This window comes from Aethalodelphis obliquidens, unplaced genomic scaffold (assembly GCF_003676395.1).
Source record: "Aethalodelphis obliquidens isolate GAN/ISIS:26980383/991018 unplaced genomic scaffold, ASM367639v1 scaffold2, whole genome shotgun sequence".
Taxonomy (NCBI): Eukaryota; Metazoa; Chordata; class Mammalia; order Artiodactyla; family Delphinidae; genus Aethalodelphis; species Aethalodelphis obliquidens.
The window spans coordinates 80,973,591-80,996,328 of NW_020837946.1; the positions used below are offsets into that span (position 1 = coordinate 80,973,591).

Genomic DNA, 22,738 nt, shown 5'->3' on the forward strand with positions numbered 1-22,738 from the left:
GATTCTAGTAACTTTTCATTACCTCCACCACTTAATGGACACTTTCTCCCTTGACCCACTATGGACCATTCCCAACAAAGCACCTTTACCTTGTGGAAGGTAGTAAATTAGGTCATGTCATTCCCCAAAGGATCCCCTTCATATTTAGATTAAAGGTTAAAATCACTCAACGCTTACAAGGCTTTATACCTCTCTGACCTTATTTCCTACTTTTCTCCTCCCAAACTTTATTCTAGCCACACTTCTCCTCTCCTTTAAGGTTCCTAAATATCCAAATAGATTGTTTCTGAAATTCCTTCAGTCTCATGTCATCAGAGAGGCCTTCTGTTATTTCCTTACCTAAAAGAGTACTGGCATATACCCAGAGAAAACCATAACTCAAAAAGACACATGCACCCCAATGTTCACTGCAGCACTATTTACAATAGCCCAGTCATGGAAGCAAATTAAATGCCCATTGACAGACAAATGGATAAAGAAGATGTGATATATATATACAATGGAATATTACTCAGCCTTAAAAAGGGACAAAATTGGGTCACTTGTAGAGATGTGGATGGACCTAGGGACTGTCAAACAGAGTGAAGTTAGTCAGAAAGAGAAAAACAAATATATTAATGCATATATGTGGAATCTAGAAAAATGGTACAGATGAACCTGTCTGCAAGGCAGAAATAGAGGCACAGGCGCAGAGAACAAATGTATGGACACCAAGGGGGGAAGGGGGGGGATGAATTGGGAGATTGCGACTGACATATATACACTAACTAACATGTATAAAGTAGATAACTAATGAGAACCTGCTATATAGCACAGGGAACGCTACTTTACTTTGTTGTGCGGTAGAAACTAACACAACATTGTAAAACAACTATATCCCAATTAAAAAAAAAGAGAGAGGGTACTGGCTATGCTGCAATGCATAAATTAAGATTTATTTATCAGCAGCCATCCTTTCAATACATTTCTGAGTACCTGGCAGACACCAGATACTACTCCTGTCCCTGAGAATTATGAGTGAATGAGAGACAGACTTTGCCATTGAGGAACTTAGGTAGTGAAAGAGAGATACCTGAGTATGCGATCTGAGCTTGACAAGCGTATCTCTTTTCAATTAGTCAAACCACTCGTTTTGGGAGGATAAAGATGTCCAAAGAAAGTAAAGTGTAAATTAAGAGTTTTAGGATCAACAGGGATTTTTAGCAAGGCAAAAGAGGAAAAGAAGAAAACAACCCTGGCAGAGAAAACAGAATATCCAAAATGGACAAAAGCCCAGAGACATTCAATAAAAGGCAAATATTGAACAAAGGGACATGAGGGTGGGTGCTGGTTTAGATTTGAAAGTTTCTTCACCTTCAGTGCAAGGAAGAAATATGTTTTTCTTCATAGGGTAGAATCCCAAGTTGGAGCACTAAGTAAATTTCCCCATATAAAAACTACTATTGATTTAGTTAAAATCTATTAGTACTCAAATTTTTGAGTCGTCTAAGAAGTTGTGATGGGATCAAACACGCAAACAAACAGCATCAAGAAACTAGGAAGCCAGGCCTTGACTGAGGTTGGCAATTTCTAGCATTATTTAAGCCTATACTTTCCTATTACCTTCATGATATTTCACCTCTCCTAGTTAAAGAAAGTGATGCAATATGCAATGCCACCCTGCATTTATATGTTTTACAGCTCTCGAAGTACACCCACAATCACATGTCTATTAGCTCCTTACAATCTGGAGACACAGGCGTAGATATTATCTCATTTTGTAAATGAGACTCAGGAAACAAGTGACTTGCTCTTAGCAAATAGGAATGATGTATAAGAGAGCCAAATTTCAGGACTCTGATTCCAGTGTTCCTTGACTATTCCATCCTTATTAGAAAAGTCTGACAGATAAAAAACCATGTTCTTGTAATGCTAATAATCTACAGACACAGGTAAAAAAAGGAAACTGAGTACATTTTTTATTTGAAGAGATTCTTTTGATATATATTTGACTTTGCCCTAAATACAAAACATTTTTAGGTATTATCCAATTTTGAAATACATCTTTAATAGATTAAGATTTAACATTAATTTTACAAATGAAAAAACTTAAAAACAGATCATGGATGACTCCCTTCTTAATGCGGCCTACAGATGACAGATGCAGCCAGAAATTGAGGCCAGATCATGACACCTCCCCCATTTTAATCTACAGACTAATCAGTGGCAAACATACAAAAGGCTCAAAGTAGGTACCGGTTTTGATTTGTCATTTTATTGGGGGAAGATGTTGACATGAGTAATGCTGATTCCTTGTTACATGCTGCATCATACACTGGTGAGGTTACCTAATTTTTAAAAATAACTAAAAACCAAGCACTACCTAATTTCCTTTCCTTTAAAAAAGCATGCCTTTGACCCACTAACTCCACTAATGGAATTCATCAAAAGGCAACAAAGAAATGGGCAACACTGACTAAATGAAAATGCTCATCATGGCACTGTTTATAGCACCAAAAAAAAAAAAAAAGTCTAAATAGCAATAAATACAGACTTAGTATATCTATTATGTCATATCCATAAAATGGAACTCTTAGGTAGTAGAAAAAAACAACATAATTTAGACCTCTATTGACACGAAAAAAGCCTGGAAGAATACAGAATAGAACACTCCACAAAATGCTATAAGTATTTCTTCTTTGTCCCCTTTTGCAGTTTCAGAAATTTTCTATAGTAAATAGTAAATCTACATTTCTTCCATAAACTAAAAAAAAAAGAAAAATGCTATAAAAGTTTAACATCCTAAATGAAAGGACTCTCCACCAAAATACACAAAAACCACTTCTCATGGTTACTTTGACATTCTGAAATATCCTTTTGAAACCTACCATATTGTACCTAAACACGTTTTGTGTTTCCCTAGAAATATTATACTTTCCTTGTACTTTATACTTTTCCTAGTAACACATGAAATTACATGAAAAGCCGTTAAACGCAAACTAAAAGACGCTAAATAATTAATGACTTCTAGTCATGTATAATAAGTATCAGGCACAATCCTACAGGGACAGAGTAGAAATATTTTTTCTTTTGGATATGAGTACACTAAGACTCTATGATTTCTATGACGGAAATCAGCAGGACTGAAATTTGAATCATTATTTGTATGTCTCTTTTCCATCTTGCCAAGCTCATGCCCCAATTTGTAGGGTTTCAGAATGTATTGGGTTAGGCTGCATACAAAGTCAAACATTATTCGTTGATGTTTTAAAAATTTACATCCAAAATTCCCAATTAAAGATACCTGACTGAATAACTACATTTACCTACTCTACCTCACTATAATAGTAAACTTACTAGTAAAGGACTAAGAAACTTAAAAAGCCACTATAACAAATTGAATTAGAAATGAGCCATCAGCACAAAACAGAATACCGCAAAATTCTGGGAGATCAAAATCAAAAGAGGAAGTTTCAAATCCTTGCAGAGAAGAAAAATATAAAAACTGAGACCACCTCACCTATCCTGCAGAAAACCAAATGATGGGGATTTTGAAACACTAGCTAGAAAGAGCCAGAACGAGACAAGCTATTCTCTGCCTACTCCTCAAAAGCAGATCATGCTATACAGTCTACACAGACAAAAAAGGGAACCATTGAACTAGGAATGTTGTGAACCACCCCAAATCTACAAAAAACGAACAAAAGAAAACCTAGTAAGTCTAGTACTATTATTAAAACCCAAAAAACGAGATTCAACTATACATCTAATAATGAACTCTCAAAAAAAAAAAATAAATAAAAAAAAATAAAAAATAATAAAAAAAATATAATGAACTCTCTCTACTCCAAAGTGGAGGTGGAGAAGAAAACTTTAAGAATGTCCCAAACTTAAATATCCTTGAAAGAAACACTTACGGATATGAAAAAAAAAAAAAGTCACCTGAATAAGGAACTTAAAAATCAGAGAAGGGGGCAAAAAACTCAGGGGAAAAAAATAGCAAGAGTTGACTGAACTCAGGAAAGAAAGAAAAAGACAATTATCTCAGAGATGAAAACTAAAATTACTAGAAGCCCAATGCAAAATGTACTCAAAGACATAAGTGTGTTGTATAAAGGCTGTCAAATAATCAAGAGAATAAAAATAAGATGAAAAAAGAACTAAAATGAGTAAGAAACAAAATGATAGGATACAAAAACAGGCAAAGAACAAATGACATTCATATAATTGGAGTCCTTGAAGAAAGAACAAAAAATGCAACAGAACTAGTATTTAAGATAAAAGATATGAATCTACTTATCCAAAAAAAAGCCCAACAGGGAGCAAAATGGCACACAAGAACTTGCATAACCAGACAAGATCTGATACTGTTTGGAGCAATCAGGAGAAAACATTCTGCTCACAGCTTCTCCCTTGGGAGGGAAAGAGAAAAGTGGAACGTGTGTCTAACATTCCAGCTTTTTGGGAAGTTGCCCAAGGGACTATCTTCTGTCTCACTTAACTCAGAAGGCTGACTGAACCAGCATTCTTTGGATGCCTGGGGGTTGTGGAGAACAAAAAAGAACTTAGAGTCTTGCTGCAACACCAGAAAACTTGCAGTACCACTGACAAACACCAGAGGGAGCAAAAGATTACAACAAGATCCGGATAAAGAAACAAGTAAACCTCTCTTAACTGGGAAATTATGTGCAGATGCCCAAAGAAGATGTATCTCCAGAAAAGGTTTGAGGGGCTTCCAGACCCCCTACCTGAGTTGACTGGTAAGGGCCTTACCCTGTATGAAGCCAATTCATAAAGACTGGGAGTGGTGGCTACTTTTTCAAATGCACAAATTACAACAAAAATTAAAGGCACATGAAAAAAACAGGAAAAAAAATGGGTCAATCAAAAGAACAAAATAGGGCTTCCCTGGTGCCGCAGTGGTTGAGAGTCCGCCTGCTGACGCAGGGGATGCAGGTTTGTGCCCCGGTCTGGGAAGATCCCACATGCCGCGGAGTGGCTAGGCCCGTGAGCCATGGCTGCTGAGCCTGTGCGTCCGGAGCCTGTGCTCCGCAACGGGAGAGGCCACAACAGTGAGAGGCCCGTGTACCGCAAAAAAAAAAAAAAGAAGAACAAAATAAATCTCCAGAAACTGACCCTAAATAAATGGAGATCTGTGAATTTTCTGACAATAAAAGTTTAAAATAATCATCTTAATAAAGTTCAATGCACTAAGAGAACACAAATAGACAACTAAAGAAAATCAAGGAAAATGATGCATGAACAAAATGCAAATATCAAGAAAGACATAGAAAACATAAAAAAGACCAAATGGAAAATCTGGACCTGAAAATTACAGTAACTGAATTGGGGGGAAAAAAAAAATCCACCCAGAGGGGTTCAACAGCAGAATCAATTAAGCAGAAAAAAGAATTAGTGAACTCAAGAAGAGTTCATTTGAAATTACTGAGTCAGGGGAATTTCAATACTCCACTTTCAATAATGAATACATCAACCAGAAAGAATATCAATATGGAAACATAGGGCTTCAACAACACAAAGACCAGCTGAACCTAACAGACATAAACAGAACACTTCATACAGCAGCAGAGTACACATTCTTCTCAAGCTCACACAGAACATTCTCCAGGACAGATCACATGTTAGGCCACAAAACAAGTTTTATCAAATTTAAGAAGGCTGAAATTACATCAAGTATATTTTCCAACCACAATGGAATTAAAGTAGAAATCAAGAACAAAGGGAAAACTGGAAAATTCACAAATATGTAGAAACTGAACAACATACTTTTGAACAATGAATGGGTCAAGAAAGAAATTACAAAGGAATTTAGAAAAGAGACAAATGAAGATGAAAACACAACATAACAAAACTTAAGGGATGCAGCAAAAGCAATACTAAGAGGGAAGTTTATAGCAATAAATTTCTACCTACATTAAAAGAGATCTCAAATCAACAACCCAACTTTACACCTCAAGGAACGAAAAACAGAACAAACAAAACCCAAAGTTAGTACAAGAAAGGAAATAATAAAGATTAGACCAGAAATAAATGAAATTAAGAATAGAGAAATTTAAAAACACCAACAAAACTAAAAGTTGTTTTGAAAAGATCGACAAATTGACAAACCCTTACCTACACGAACTAAGAAACACTCAAATACCAAAAATCAGAACTGAAGGAGAGACATTAAAACTGATGCCACGAGGGTGGCAGGGGGATGGGGGGGTGCAGTGGGGATCATAAGAGATTACTACAATTATATAACAACAAATTGGATAATTCAGAAGAAACACATAAATTTCTAGAAATATACAGCTTACCAAGACTAAATCATGAAAAAATTAAAACCGTGAACTACAGTAAGGATATTGAATCTATTCAATCAGTAATCAAACACCTCTCAACAAAGAAAAGCTCATCAACAGATGGCTTCACTAGAGAATTCCACCAACATTTAAAGACTCATCTACAATCCTTCTCAAAATCTTAAAAAAAAAAAAAAAAAACTGAAGAGAAGGGAAAACTTCCAAATTCATTTTATGAGGCCAGTATTAACTTAATACTAAAATCAGAGAAAGATACTACAAGGAGGGTAGGGAATAGGGAAATGGGTAAAGGTGGTCACAAGGTACAAAATTCCAGTTATAAGATTAATAAGTCCTGGGGGTTTAATGTACAGCACAGTGACTACAGTTAATACAGTATTGTATATTTGAAAGTTGCCAGGACAGTACACCTTAAAAGTCCTACTCACAAGAAAAAAAGAAAAGTAACTACATGAGGTGATAGATGTTAACTAAACTTATTGTGGTAATCATTTCACAACATATACATATATCAAATCATTATGTTGTACACTTTAATACAATGTTATGTATCAATTATATCTCAATAAAACTGGAAGGGGGGAGGCAGAAGGATACTACAAGTAAAAAAACAAAAAATACAAAACAACAAACTACAGACCAATATTGCTGATAAATGTCAATGCAAAAGTCCTTAACAAAATACTAGCAAACCAAATTGAACACATGAAGATGATTACACATCATGACCAAGTGGGATTTATTTCTGCAATGCAAGAATGCTCAACATATGAAAATTGGTTAATGTAATACACCATAATAAGAGAATGAAGGACAAAAACCACATGATTATTTCAACTGACATGCTGAAAAAAATTCAACACTCTTTCATGATAAAAACACTCAACAAACTAGGAACAGAACAAAATCATCTCAATACAATAAAGACCATATATGAAAAGCCCACAGCTAACAATATACTCAATGGTGGAAAATTGAAAGCTGTTCCTTTAAGATCAGGAACAAAGCAAGAATGCCTGCTTTTGCCACTTCTATTCAACACAATACTGGAACTCCTAGGGAGAGCAATTATCAAGAAAAAGAAACACCAAATTGGAAAGGAAGAAGTAAAAATATCTCTGCCCACAAATGACATAAACTTTTATGTAGAAAACCCTAAAGATTTCACACATTAAAAAAAAAAAAAGACCTAGTAAACGCATCCAACAAAGTTATAAGACAGAAGATCAACACACAAAAATCAGTTGCATTTCTATACAGTGAACAATCTGTAATGGAAATTAAGAAAACAATCCCATCTTAATAGCATCAAAAAGAACAAAATACTTAGGAATAAACGTAAACAAGGAGGTGAAAGGCTTGTACACTGAAAAACACAAAACACTGCCTAAAGAAATGAAGAAAGACATAAGTAAATGAATGATGTCCTGTGTTCATGGACTAGAAGGCTTAATATTAGAAAACAGAACTACCGTATTATCCAGTAATCACATTTCTGGGAATATATCCAAAAGAACTGAAAATAGGATCTTGTAGAGATATTTGCACACCCATGTTTACTGCAGTGTTATTTATAATACAATAGCCAAGTGGTAGAAGAAACCCAAGTGTTTATTGACAGATAAATGGATATCAAACAAAGTGTGGTATGTACATATGATGGAATATTAGCCTTAAAAAGGAAGAACATTCTGACACATGCTACAACATGCATGAACCTTGAGAATATTATGCTAAGTGAAATAAGCTAGTCACAAAAGGACTAGTCACAAAATACTGCATTGTTTATATGAGGTCTAAAGTAGTCAAATTCTTAGAAAGAGTGGTGGTTGCCAGGGGCTGGGGGAGGAGAAGAACGGAAGTCGTTGTTCAATGGGTATAGAGCTTCAGTTTTCCAAGATGAGAAAAGTGCTAGATATCTGTTGTATAATACTACTGTACACCTAAATATGATTAAGATACTAAATTTTAGGCTCTGCATTTTTTACCACAATAAAAAAAGCTCATCAAGTACCTGGCAAAAGTAACCCAGAACAACAGACTGTGACATATATTTGTTTCAAAAATAATGAAAAAATCCTCAAAGCCTCCAAGCAAACAATAATAGTAACAATAACATATAATAATAACTTAAAAGGCCAAAAGAATCAGATGACATCAGACTTTAAAAATAACATAAAGCAAAGCATCAATGAGCAGCATTTTCAGAAACCTCAATGAACATAAAGTATGAATCAAGGATTTTACATCCAGCTAAGTTATCCTTTAAGTATCAAGGCTATACAAAGTACTCAGGGAATTCTGTAGGGGACTTTTGAGGAATCTACTAGAATAGTACTGTTCAGAAGAAATGTAATGGAAGCCACAAATGTGACCCACACATTTAAATTTTCTTGTAGCCACACCAAAAAAAGTAAAAAGAAAAAGGATGAAATTAATTTTAATAATATATCTTATTTAAGCCAATATAAATATCCAAACATTATCATTTCAACATGTAATCAATATAAAAAGGTATGCAGATATTTTACATTTTTTCTTCCACACCAAGTCTTAAAAACCTGTATGTAACACATGTGTTTTACACGTATAGAACATCTCAATTCAGACTAGCCATATTTCAAATGCTCACCAGCCACAAATGACTAGTGTAGCCCATCATCATCTTGGATTCATCCAACCATGATATGAATGGAAAACTTCAACAAAACAACACACACACACACACACACACACACACACATATATATACATATATGTCAAAGATGGGGGAAAGGCTGGAGCACTAATGTACAAACATCTGCACAGTAAAGTAGAAATAATGCAACTAAAAATGGGAGAAGGAAAACAAGATGAGAGCAAAATAAAAAAAGAAACTAGCCAATATAACATAATACAAAACAATTAAATATTATGAAAGAGTTGAGATCAAACATGTTCAGTCATATCAATAAATGTGAGTGGACTTATCTCACCTATGAAAACAAAAAGATTTTCAACTTGTCTCATAACCAAAGACTCAACTATATGCTTTATGCAAGAAATACCCCACCACCACCACCAGCACCACAAAGAGTGAGTGAAAAAGAGTAAAAGGAACAGAAAAGTTTATCAGGTAATGGAATACAGTAAGAAAGACGAGCAGATCCTAATATCAGACAAGTAGAATTCAAGCCAAAGAGCATTAAGCATGACCCAAAACCCACAATTCATTACAAAGATCTTGAACTTCTATACACATTTATGAATATCTATATATCAACAATAATTTATGATCAAATAATCATTTCATGAAGAAAAAGCTACAGATATGCAAAGACAGACAAAGATACACTAAAAATAATTTTAAAAGACCACTCTCAGGGGGCTTCCCTGGTGGCACAGTGGTTAAGAATCCACCTGCCAATGCAGGGGACTCGGGTTTGAGCCCTGGTCCGGGAAGATCCCACATGCCGCAGAGCAACTAAGCCCGTGTGCCACACTACTGAGCCTGCACTCTAGAGCCCGCAAGCCACAACTACTGAAGCCCATGTGCCACAACTACTGAAGCTTGTGCGCCTGGAGCCTGTGCTCTGCAACAGAAGCCGCCACAATGAGAAGCCCTCGGCAGCTAGAGACAGCCCGCGCACAGCCACAGAAGACCCAACGCAGTCGAAAACTAACTAACTTACTAAATAAAATAAATCTATATATATATTAAAAAAGACCACTCTCAGCACAAGACAAATCAGGTGGACAAATAACAAGCAAGGACCTAATAAGCAACTTAATAAGGTAGAACTTATAGTTATTTATCAAACTTCACACACAATCCCCCTTCTTCTCAAGTACTCATGGAACTTTCACAAAATTGATCATAAATTGGCTAAGAATCACAAAGAATAGGGTATTATGAATGGAGTAGAAAGGATAAAGAGGGAGTGACAATTCTCTGAGCATATATCCTTTAACAGTTCTGAATTTTAAAACCCTGTTTATGTTTCACATGCTCTAAAAATAATCAAAATTAATGACGGTGTGAAGAGAACCCAAATTATAACACAAAGAGAAAAACAAACCTCATTTATTAGAAATGAATATTCATAGGTCTACAATGAAGGGGATTGGGAAAGAAATTTACATTCCTTTCGAAAATAATGATTTAAAGCTTATCTGTAAAATTTAGACCATATACACTTCAAAGGATTGTTGTGATGATTATATAAGTTAATAAGGTGTTCAGAATAGTCCACAGCACATTGTCAAGGATAAAAGTTTCTCATTTTTATTAAAACATATAATTAAAGTGCAATATTAATAGTAGCGAAATTTTTGAGAACAAAAGCAAAAAAAAATTAGAAAATTTAACAATTCAAAATCTTTTTTCAACACCCATTCATATGAAAAAATTCACTGAAAGCAAGAAAAAGATGTCCTCAATCTGATAAAGGGCAGGCAGCACAAAGGAAAACCTACAGACCATCATACTTAATGGTCAAAGACTGAATTCTTTCCCCCAAGAGCAAAAACAAGCCTAAAAGGTCTATTCTCACCACTTCTAGGCCTCATTTTCCCTGAGTTTCTAGCCACTGCAGTGAGGAAAGAAAAAGAAATAAGGGCAGGCAGACTGGAAAAAAAGAAGTAAAACTGCACATAATATGATCATGTAGGGAGAAAATCCTAGGGAATCTCAACAGAGCTACTAGAACTAAAAAGTGAACTTAACAAGACTGCAAGTCAATATTAATAACTCAATTGTACCTCTGTATACTACCAACTAAAAAATAAAAAGCAATTACCATTTACAACAGTGTTAAACCACTAAATATTTACAGACAGGTTTAACAAAATATGTGTAAAACTTGCACATCAACATAAATGGAGAGATGCAGTATGCTCATGAATTGGAAGGTTCAATACTGTTCAAAAAATTTACTTGTGTAAAATTTCCCCCAAAATTCATCTAGACACTCAACACAATCCCAATCAAAACCCCAACAGGTTTTTTTTTTTTCTTTTTTTACAGAAATGGACAAGTTGATTCTAAAATTCATATGGAAAGGCAAAATAGCCAAAATAATCTTGAAAGAAAAGAAATTTGAAGAACATACAATCTGATTACAAGCTACATTACAAAATATAAAGCTAAATTATTCAAAACAGTGTGTTATCAGCATAAGAATGTACATATAAAGCAATGGAAAAGAAGTCTAAACATAGACCCACATACATACATACACATAATGAATTTTAGACAAAGGTGCCAATTAATGGGGGAACTGAATGGGGGTAAGCATAGTCTTGCCAACAAATTGGACGTCAGTTTGGAAAAAAATAAGCCTATACTCCTAACTCAAACTATACACAAAAATTAACTCAAAAATAGGTCACAGAGACTTCTCTGGTGGCGCAGTGGTTAAGACTCTAAGCTCCCAATGCAGGGGGCCCGGGTTCAATCCCTGGTCAGGGAACTAGATCCCACATGCATGCTGCAACTAAGAATTCTCATGCCACAACTAAGGAGCCCACTGGCCGGAACTAAGGAGCACACATGCTACAACTAAGGAGCCTGCAAGCCACAACTAAGGAACTCACCTGCCACAGCCAAATAAATAAATTATAAAAAACAAAACAAATAACTAGATTCTTTGACTCCACCCCAGACCTATTAAACCAGGATCTCTGGGAGAAGATTCTAGGAATCTGTGTTTAAAAAAAAAAAAGGTCACAGACGTAAACACAAAGCCTAAACTTGTAAAACATCTACAAGAAAACACAGGAGAAAAATCTTAGTGACTCTGGGTTTGGGTAAGATTTCTTAGAACATAAAGCAAAACACATTATAAATGAAAGAACTGATAAGCTGGACTTCCTCAAAATGCAAATATTGTGCTATTCAAAATACATTCTTAAGGAAATAAAAAGACAAGCCAGACTGGGGGAAAAAGTATTCACAATAAGTATGTGAGAGGCCTTGTATGCAGAATATATAAATAACTCTTATAACTCAATAATAAAAAAGCAACGCTTTTTTTTTCTTTTCTGTTTTTGGCTGCAGATTGCAGCATGCGGGATCTTAGTTCTCCGACCAGGGATCGAACCTGTGCCCCCTGCACTGGGAGCAGAGTCTTAACCACTGGACCGCCAGAGAAGTCCCCAAAACAACCCACTTTTAAAAGAAAATGAGCCAATGATTTAAACAGATATTTCACAAAAGAAGATGCAGGAATGACCAATAAACACTTGAAAAAATGTTCAACATCTTTGTATCAGGAAAACGCAAAATAAAATTGCAGATAGTTTTGACTACACACCCACAAAATGACTAAAATTAAGAAACTGACAACATCAACTGCTGGTGGAAGGCTCAAAAGGTATCACCACTTTGTAAACTGTTGGGCAGGTTCTTATAAATATACACTTATCACATGACCCAGCAATCCTACTGCTAAGTGTGTACCTGAGAAGTGAAATGCATGTCCACAAACAACTTGCACATGAACGTTAACTGCAATTTTACTCAAAACAGCCAAAAACTGGAAACAATAAAAACGCACATTAACAGGTGACTAAAGTAAATACATTCATTCAAAGGAATGCTACTCAGTTAAAAGAAAAAAAGAGGAGGGAGGTGGGGGAGACAAACTAATCATATATACTACATAGATGAATCTCAAAAGTACAACAAGCAACAACGAGATACAAGCAGCTACATTCTGTATGGTTCCCTTTATAGGAAGTTTGAGAACAGGCAAAACTAATCTATAGCAACTGAAATCAGATCAGTAGCTGCCTGAAAAGGGGGTGGAAGATATGACTGCAAATAGGTTAAATGGAACTTCTGTGGGGAATGAAAATGTTCTATTCCTTGTTTGGGATGGTGGTTACACAGGTATATTTGTTTATTAAAACACAAAACCATAAACAAAATAAATTCTTTATGGTAATTCCCTGGCGGTCCAGTGGTTAGGATTCCGCACTTCCACGGTGGGGGACACAGGTTTGATCCCTGGTTGGGGAACTAAGATCCTGCATGCCACATGGCACAGTCAAATAAAATAAAATTAAAAATTAAATAAATGCTTGGGCTTCCCTGGTGGCGCAGTGGTTAAGAATCTGCCTGCCAATGCAGGGGACATGGGTTCGAGCCCTGGTCCAGGAAGATCCCACATGACATGGAGCAACTAAGCCCAAGTGCCACAACTACTGAGCCTGAGCTCTAGAGCCCACGAGTCATAATTACTGAGCCCACGTGCCACAACTACTGAAGCCCGCACGCCTAGAGCCCGTGCTCCACAACAAGAAAAGCCACTGCAGTGAGAAGCACGCGCACCGCAAGGAAGAGTAGCCCCCACTCACCGCAACTAGAGAAAGCCCGCACGCAGCAACGGAAGCCCAACGCAGCCAAAAAAATAATAAAAAAATAAACAAATACTTTATACTGTATGTAAATTATACTTCAATAAAATTGATTTTTAAAATCTAGAAAAAATAACCTTTGATGTAAACAAAAATTTAATGTAAACAAAACATGCTGGTATGGCAATCATTATTCACAACGCTGGTGAAATTGTGCTGAGTAAAACAGACACTTTCAAGAATGAGTGCTAGTGAATGTGTTAAAGTGTAAATTGGTATGTTCTGGAGAACAGTTTGGTAATATGTTTCTAAGCCTTCAAAAACTTTCTAACAGTTAATCTATTATTTACACAATAATTATAATAAGTAAAACGGGAAAAAATCTTATTATCTCCAATACTGGCATATGATAAGCTTATACACTGCCATTCAAAACTTTTTGCAAGACAGTTTAATGACATGAAAATGCTTACACATTAAGTAGAAAAAGCATGCAACAAAATCACATATTGAAGATAATCTCAATTATAGTGAAATAAATAGAATAACAGGTGATAGCATGCATAAATGCAGAATTAAAAAGTAAAAAAACAAAGCTGGAAAGAAATGTGTCAAAGTATTAGGTACTGAAACTGTAGCTGGTCTCTATTTTCTTCTCTATATTTTCTACAATTTTCTCAAAGAATACGTACTACAAGAAAGCAACCAGTGCTAATCTTTAAAACCACTTAAACTGATCCCTTTCATGATCAAAAAAAAAAAAAAAAAGGAGGAAGACAAAGAAAAAAGGACTCTAGATAAGTCCTTATCCTATTCTAACTAAACCTGCTTCTCTTCTAGAACTAACTTTCCAAATCTGATTCTTAGTCCTGACAGCATATTAAAATCACCTGCCAAGGTCAAATATGGACTCTGGGAGATAAAAGCAGCAGCAGAAACCAGTTAAACGGCTTCAGCAGCTAACTTCCACTCTAACAAAGATAAAATACATACAGTGGATATTATTCAGCTATAAGAAGGAGTGAAATACTGATGTATGCCACAACATGGGTGAACCTTTAAAACATTACACTATGTGAAAGAAGTCAGATACAACAGGCCACATATTGTATGATTCCATTTATAGGAAATGTTCAGAAATAGGCAAATGCATAAAGAAACTATATTAGCGGTTATTAAGGAGGGGGTTGGTGAACAAGTAGGATGGAGAGTGATTAATGGGTATGGGGTTTCTTTTTAGGGTGATGGAAGTGTTCTGGAATAAGACAGCTGTGACACTGCGTAACACTGTGAACGTACTAAAAACCACTGAACTGTACACTTTAATATGGTGAATTAAATATTATGTGAATTTTTATCACAATAAAAAATTGCAAAAAAAAAAGGGAGAGGGAATGAATTTACCCTTATACCTGAAGCAACAACAACAAAAATCTGGCTAAAGAGTTGAAACAATGGTTTTCTAAACACCAGACATCAGGCAATAAAGGACAATGACTAAAACCAGTGAGCACCACGACTGCCTTATCTTACTACCTTCAAAGAATATTCCACGTTGTGGAGCACGAGGATGAAACGGAGGCAGAGGCCAGAAGACCTCCTGAGTTGAGGGGACAGAAATAATAGTCCAGGAAGACTAAGGCACCTAAAGTCCATAGGGAAGAGTACCAAAGAGGAAAGAACTACACAGAGAGAGGACACAGGAGATCTGCAGAGGGTTCCCTGGAGTATTCAGCAAAATATTCATCAGCACTTGTGTGTGAAGAAACTATGTAACAGTGGAGAATGAACTATAACAAAGGATTAGCGGGAACAGTGCCTGTCACTCAGGGCCAGAAAGATCACCTGCTTCCATTAACCAGACTGGAAAAAAGATATGCTAACATAGAGGAACGAAGATAAGGATGACATCTGATTTCTCATCAGAAATAATCCAAGTGAGAAGACTAGAGCACCATTTTTTTAAATATTAGGAGGAAAAATTGTCGACCTACAATTCTATGTCCAGCAAAAATATCTTTCAAAAACAAAGTTAGAGATCTGTTGTACAATTCACACAGCTAGCAGTCTGTAATGCACATTTATAAATTGTTAAGAAGATAAACTTATGTGCTTTATCACACACACAAAAAGGTGAAATAAAGACATTATTTTAGATGTACAAAAGTAGAAAGTATTCATCACCAGAAGACCTGCATTACAAGATGTGTTAACAGAAGTCCTTCGCAAAGAAGAAAAATGATACCAGATGAAAGTCTAGATATAAGATATATTTATGAAAAGCAGGAGTAATGATAACTACAATGGTAAATATATACATCTTTTTCTTATTATTTTGAAGTATTTGAAAATAATTGGTTCTTTGAATTAAAAAATAAGAATGTATTATAGGGTTTATACATATGTAAAATGCATGAAAACAATAGCATAAGGGCTGGACAGGGAGAAGTGGAAGTACGTTATTGTAAGGATCTTACAGTGTACATAAGTGGTATGTCACTTGAAGGTAGACTGGAATAAAGATGTATACCCAAAATCAGAGTTTCTCAACTTTGGCACTATTGATATTCTGGGCAAGGTAATTCTTTGTTGTGGAATTCTGCCTTGTGCTTTGTAGGATATTTACCAGCATCCCTGACCTCTACTAAAGAGATGTTGGTAGCACCCTCTACTTGCGAAAAATAATAAGTTTCCAGGAATTATCAAGTGTCCTCCGGGAAATAAATCAGACCCAATTGAGAACCAAGTCCCTAAAACAATCACTAAAGTAACAAAACAAAGACCTATGTGTAATAAGCCAAAAACAGAGATAAAATGGAATCATAAAAAAATAATCCAAAAAGAAGGAAAAATAAGAAAAGGGAACAAAGAACAGAAGAAACAAATAGAAAACATTAAGGTCACAGAGTGAAACCTAACCATATAAAAAGTCATATTAGGGCTTCCCTGGTGGCGCAGTGGTTGAGAGTCCGCCTGCCGATGCAGGGGACACGGGTTCGTGTCCCGGTCCGGGAAGATCCCACATGCCGCGGAGCGGCTAGGCCCGTGAGCCATGGCTGCTGAGCCTGCGCGTCCGGAGTCTGTGCTCCGCAATGGGAGAGGCCACAGCAGTGAGAGGCCCGCGTACCGCAAAAAAAAAAAGTCATATTAAGTCTCAGTAAACTAGTAATAGAGTACTTCCTGAACTTGATAAAAATCTACAGCTAACATTATAGTTAATGGTGAGAAACTTGAAGCTTCCCCACTAAGGTCAGATATAAGGCAAGGATGTCCCCTATCACTATTTTGTTTCAACATCATACTGGAAGTTCTAGTGACTGCAACAAGACCAGCAAAAGGAAATAAAAGATATACACATTGGAAAAACGACATAAAATTGTCTTTGTTCACAGATGACATGATAGTCTATGTAGAAAATCTGAAAGAACTGACAAAAAACTCCTGGAACTAATAAAATAATTATAGCAAGGTTGCACAATTCAAGGTAAATATAAACTACTTTCCTATATACCAGCAATTAACAAGTGGAATTTGAAATTAAAACCACAATATCATTTACCCTAAAAATGAAATAGTTGTAAATCTAGCAAAATGTATACACTATTTCTGAGGGAAAACCACAAAATTCTGATGAACAAAATCAAAGAACTAACTAAATGGAGAGATAGCCCATGTTCATGCATAGGGAGACTCAATATCATCAAGATGTCAATTGTTCCCAACTTGATTTATATCATAGATTCAATGTAATTCCAATCAAAACCAGCAAGTTCTTTTGTGGGTATTGACAAACTGATTCTAAAGTTTATATGGAGAGGTAAAACATCTAGATCAGCCAACAAAATATTGAAGGAGATGAACAAAATTAGAGAACTGATACCACCTGACTTCAAGACTATAAAGCTACAGTAATCAAGACAGAGTGGCACTGGGGAAAAAACAGACAAATAGATCGATGGAAGAAGACAGAGAGCCCAGAAAGAGACTCTCATAATTAGTCAACAGACCTTTTTTTTTTTCCGGCACGCGGGCCTCTCACCGCTGTGGCCTCCCCCGCCGCGGAGCAACAGGCTCCGGATGCGCAGGCTCAGCGGCCATGGCCCACTGGCGTAGTCGCGCCGCGGCATGCGGGATCCTCCCGGACCGGGGCACAAACCCGTGTCCCCTGCATCGGCAGGCGGACTCTCAACCACCGCGCCACCAGGGAAGCCCTAGTCAACAGATCTTTGACAGAGCAGCAAAGGCAATATAATGGAGTGAAGGCAGTTTTCAATAAACGGTACCTGAACAACTGGACATCAACACGCAAAAAAATTAATGTAGACACAAACTTTACATCCTTCAGAAAAATTAACACAAAATGGATCACAGACCTAAATGTAAAATTCAAAACTATAAAACTCCTATAAGATAACATACGAGAAAACCTAGATGACCTTGAGTATGGCAATGATGTTTTAGATACAACACCAAAGGCACCACCCATGAAAGAGTCATCATCCCTCCGTATCCAAGAGGGATTGGTTCCAGGAGCCCCTGCATATATCAATATCCATGGATGCTCAAGACCCATAGTCACCCCTCTGAAAATGGTTCCAATAATACGACATTCTGGAAAATGCAAAACAATGGAGACAGTAAAAAGATCAGTGGTTGAAGGGGGGATGGAGGGAAGCAATAAAAACACAGGATTTTTAGGGTAGTGAAAACACTCTTATGATACCATAATGATGGATACATATCATACACTTTTTCAAATCCTCAGAATTCACCAAGAGTGAACTGTAATGTAAAGTATGGACTTTGGACATTTATCATTTGTCAATGTAGGCTCATTAATAGTTAAAAACATGTAACATTGTAACAAAACGTACCATTCTGGTGGGAGATGTTGATAATGGGGGAGGCTATGCACTTGTGGGGACAGGGACTATATGGGAAATCTCTGTATCTTTCCCTCAATTTTGCTGTGAACATAAAACTGCTCTAAAAATGACCACCTAAAAGGGTGGGATAGGGAGATGCAAGAGGGAGGGGATGTGGGGATATATGTATATGTATAGCTGATTCATTTTGTTATACAGCAAGAACTAACACAACATTGTAAAGCAATTATACTCCAATAAAGATGTTAAAAAAAGAAAAAAATAATAAAGACTTAACTTAAAAAAAATCATATTAAACATAAATGGTCTCAACAAGATAATTAAGAAACAGAAATTGCCAGACTGGATTAAAAAATTTAAGACCCAATTTATAGGCAGCCTACAATAAATGTACTTTAGATATAAAGACATAAACAAGTTAAAAATTTTTAAATGGAAAAAGATACACCACACTAACTCTAATCAAAGAGACTTATTATGACCATATTAACATCCAACATAAATTTAAGAGCAAAGACTGTCACCAGGGATTAAGAAGTTTATTTCATAATGCTTAAATGGATCAATTAGTCAAGAGAACATTACAGCCCGACCCATCTATGCACCTAATAACAGAGCCTCAAGATACATGAAACTAAAACGAATACAGGGCTTCCCTGGTGGCACAGTGGTTAAGAATGTGCCTGCTGATGCAGGGGACACGGGGTCAAGCCCTGGTCCAGGAAGATCCCACATGCCGCTGAGCAACTAAGCCTGTGTGCCAGAACTACTGAGCTTGTACTCTAGTCTACAGCCTGCGAGCCACAACTACTGAAGCCCGTGCGCCTAGAGCCCATGTTCCGCAACAAGAGAAGCCACCGCAATGAGAAGCCTGCGCACCGCAACGAAGAGTAGCCCCTGCTCACCGCAACTAGAGAAAGCCCGTGTGCAGCAACAAAGACCCAACGCAGCCAAAAATAAATAAATAAAAATTTTTTAAATGTTAAAAAGTAAGATAAAGTAAAACGAATACAACTTCAAGGATAAATAGATAAATCCACATTAGAGATTTCAATACCACACTCTCAATAATAAATAAAACAACAAAAGAACAACACTACCAGCTAATTTGACCTGACTTTTTACAGAATGCTCCATCCATCAAAGGCAGCATACATCTTTTCACAATTACAGGGAACGTTTACCAAGACAGGATATATTCTAAACTACATTACAAAAAATTTACAAGAATTCAAATCACACAAACTATGTTCTCACAGTAGAATTAAGTTAGAAATTGCTAACAGAATGATCTCTGTGAAACCACTAAGTATTTGGAAACTAAATAACAGAGTTCTAAATAACTCAAGAATCCAAGAAGAAATCAAATGGCAATTAGAAAGTATCTTAAACTGAATAATAAAAAAAAACAGGTTGTGAGATGCTGCTGAAGAAGCCCTCTGGAAGAAATTTATAGCTTCTAAACATTGTAAAATAAATGTCTCATATCAATGACATTAGCTTCCACTTTAAAAAAACTAGAAAAAAAAAGCCAATTAAGCCCAAAGTAAACTCTGAAGGAAGGAAATAATCAAGATCAAAGTGAAAATCAATGAAATACAAAGACGATCAACAGAGAAAAATCAATGAAACCAAAAGCTGATTCTTTAACAAAATCAATAAAATTGATAAACTTCTAGCCAGATCAATGAGGGAAAAAGTGAGAAGACACAATTTACCAATGTCAGAAACAAGAGAGACATCATCCTAGAGAATATTATGAACAGATCCATGCCAATAAACTTGTCAATTAGATGAAAAGGACAAACTGCTTGAAAGAAACCGACTACCAAAGCTCATTCAGGAAGAAATAGGTAACCTGAGTAATCTTATGTCTATTAAAGAAATTCAACTGTAGTTAAAAACCTTCATACACAGAAAAACCTAGAGACAGATCGCTTCACTGGTAAATTCTACCAGATATTTGAAGAGGAAATAATACCAACTCTACAAAAAAATTATCCGAGATACTGATGTGCAAGGAATACTTCCCAACTCATTGTATGAAGCCAGTATTACTGATACCAAAATCAGAAAAAGACTTTACAAGAAAAGAAAACTACAAATATCCCTTGTGAACATGCATGTAATTATTCTAAACAAAAATTTAGCAAATTAAATCCAATGATTTATTAAAAGGACAATACATGACCAAATGAGGTTTATCCCAGGAATGCAGCTCTGGTTTACACGGAAAATCAATGTAATCACCATAATAATAAATCAAAAAAGGAAAAGCTGTATGATCATCTCTGTACATAGAAAAAAGCACTTACAAAATCCAACATCCACTCCAAAAATTCTCAGAAAACTAAAAATAAAAGGGAATTTCTTCAACCTGATCAAAGGCATCTACAAAAAAACTACATCATCATAATTAATTGAAATATTGAATACTTCTTCCCTAAAAGTAGGACTAAGACAGGGATATCTGCTCTCCACACTTCTATTCAATATTGTACTGGAGGTTCTAGTCAGTGTAATCACCAGACAGGAGGCAGGCAGGCAGAAAGATGGAGTGAGCAAGCACCCAGACTGAGAAAAGAAGATGTAAAACTGCCTTTATTCACAGACCCATTTGACCTTCTAAGTAGGAAACCCAAAGTAATCTATAGACAAACCTTCTAAAATTAGCGAGTTTAGCAATATTGCAAGATACAAAATCAATATACAAAAATCAACTGTATTTCTATCTCCTAGTTACAAACAACGGGACAATGAAGATAAAACAGATTAATCAAGACAAAGACCCCATTTCAAACACTGAAATATAACAATGTTCTAGTTCCTATGAATATATACTGAAACAACCTGCCACACATCCAACTTACAGCTGTTTGAATCAGTTGCTATGCAACCCTGAGGTCTTAACAAGCATGAAGAGTTCTGACCAACTAAGTCTTCATCTAGGTGAGACCAGTGTCAAGCTTTTCAACTCTATCAAAATAATTTTAATTATGTGATCCATAATCCTGGTATCAAAACACCAGAATCTTCTCTTTATTCATTTAGCACATCAAACATTTCAATCTTTACTTTAATTACATGTGTTATTTTTTAAGAATCTGCGACAGATTTAATTTTGTAACCAACCCTATATTTCATTCTTTTACTTAATAGTTGGCACTCAAGTTTAAACTCTATCCAGTTCCACCTAAAAAAGCCCAGTTAATCAGCATTTTAGGAAAAAGGCCAAGGCAGTGGCTCTCAAACTTCAGTGTGTTTCAGAATCATCTGTTGGTCTTGTTTCAAAACAGATTGCTTAGCAAAACTACCAGAATTTTCTGATTCAGTAGGTCTGGGATAGAACCAGAAAACTTACATTTCTAACAAGTTCCAATGTGATAATAAATCTGTGGGAACCACCAGTCTAAAGCAGTGGTACTCAGATTGTGGTACAGAAATTTAGAATAAGCATTTAGGAAGTTCTGAAGCATTTTGACAGTAATTTTGTCTGTTAAAATTAATAATTAAAAAAAAAAGAGTCCTTGTATTTTCCACATTTTTCTTTTATTTAGCTTTTCTAGTAACTCATTTTCCTTATACTTGAGAAAAGTATTAGCAAGCAATGAATTAAAATTAATTTTAAAAAACTGGTCTTTCACCACAGAAATTTTGAAAAACATGGGCCTAAAGCACATACTAGTCGTCCACTCCTCTAGTATTCTAAATAGTGCCTTGGTAAGTAAACTTGCAGGTACTTCATTAACTTTGCCTCCCAAAGAAATAATCAGCTTTAGCTAAAAATCAATAAAATAAAGTCACATTATTCATGTTTCTGTTATTTTTTTCCTGTAAAACTGTATTTAAAGGCATTCATCGGGACTTCCCTGGTGGCGCAGTGGTTGCCTGCCAATGCAGGGGACATGGGTCCGGTAAGATCCCACATGACGCGGAGGAACTAAGCCCGTGAGCCACAACTACTTAGCCTGCGTGCTGCAACTACTGAAGCCGGCGTGCCTAGAGCCCGTGCTCTGCGACAAGAGAAGCCACCACAATGAAGAGTAGCACCCACTCGCTGCAACTGGAGAAAGCCCGCGCGCAGCAAGGAAGACCCCCCACCCCCACCCCGCAGCCAAAAGTAAAGTAAATTTATAAAAAAATAAAGGCATTTATCAACTGAACAGATAAGTGCCCATTTGCAATAAATTCCTTTTAGAATTTAAT

At 36.0% G+C, this 22,738-nt stretch overlaps 1 protein-coding gene across 1 annotated transcript in view; it reads right to left on the reverse strand.

Annotated features, from left to right (window-relative positions):
- The window catches only part of EPC2 (enhancer of polycomb 2), a 107,566-nt gene that overhangs the window by 65,765 nt on the left and 19,063 nt on the right, over positions 1-22,738 (reverse strand). The gene's annotated exons all lie outside the window — the stretch shown is intronic.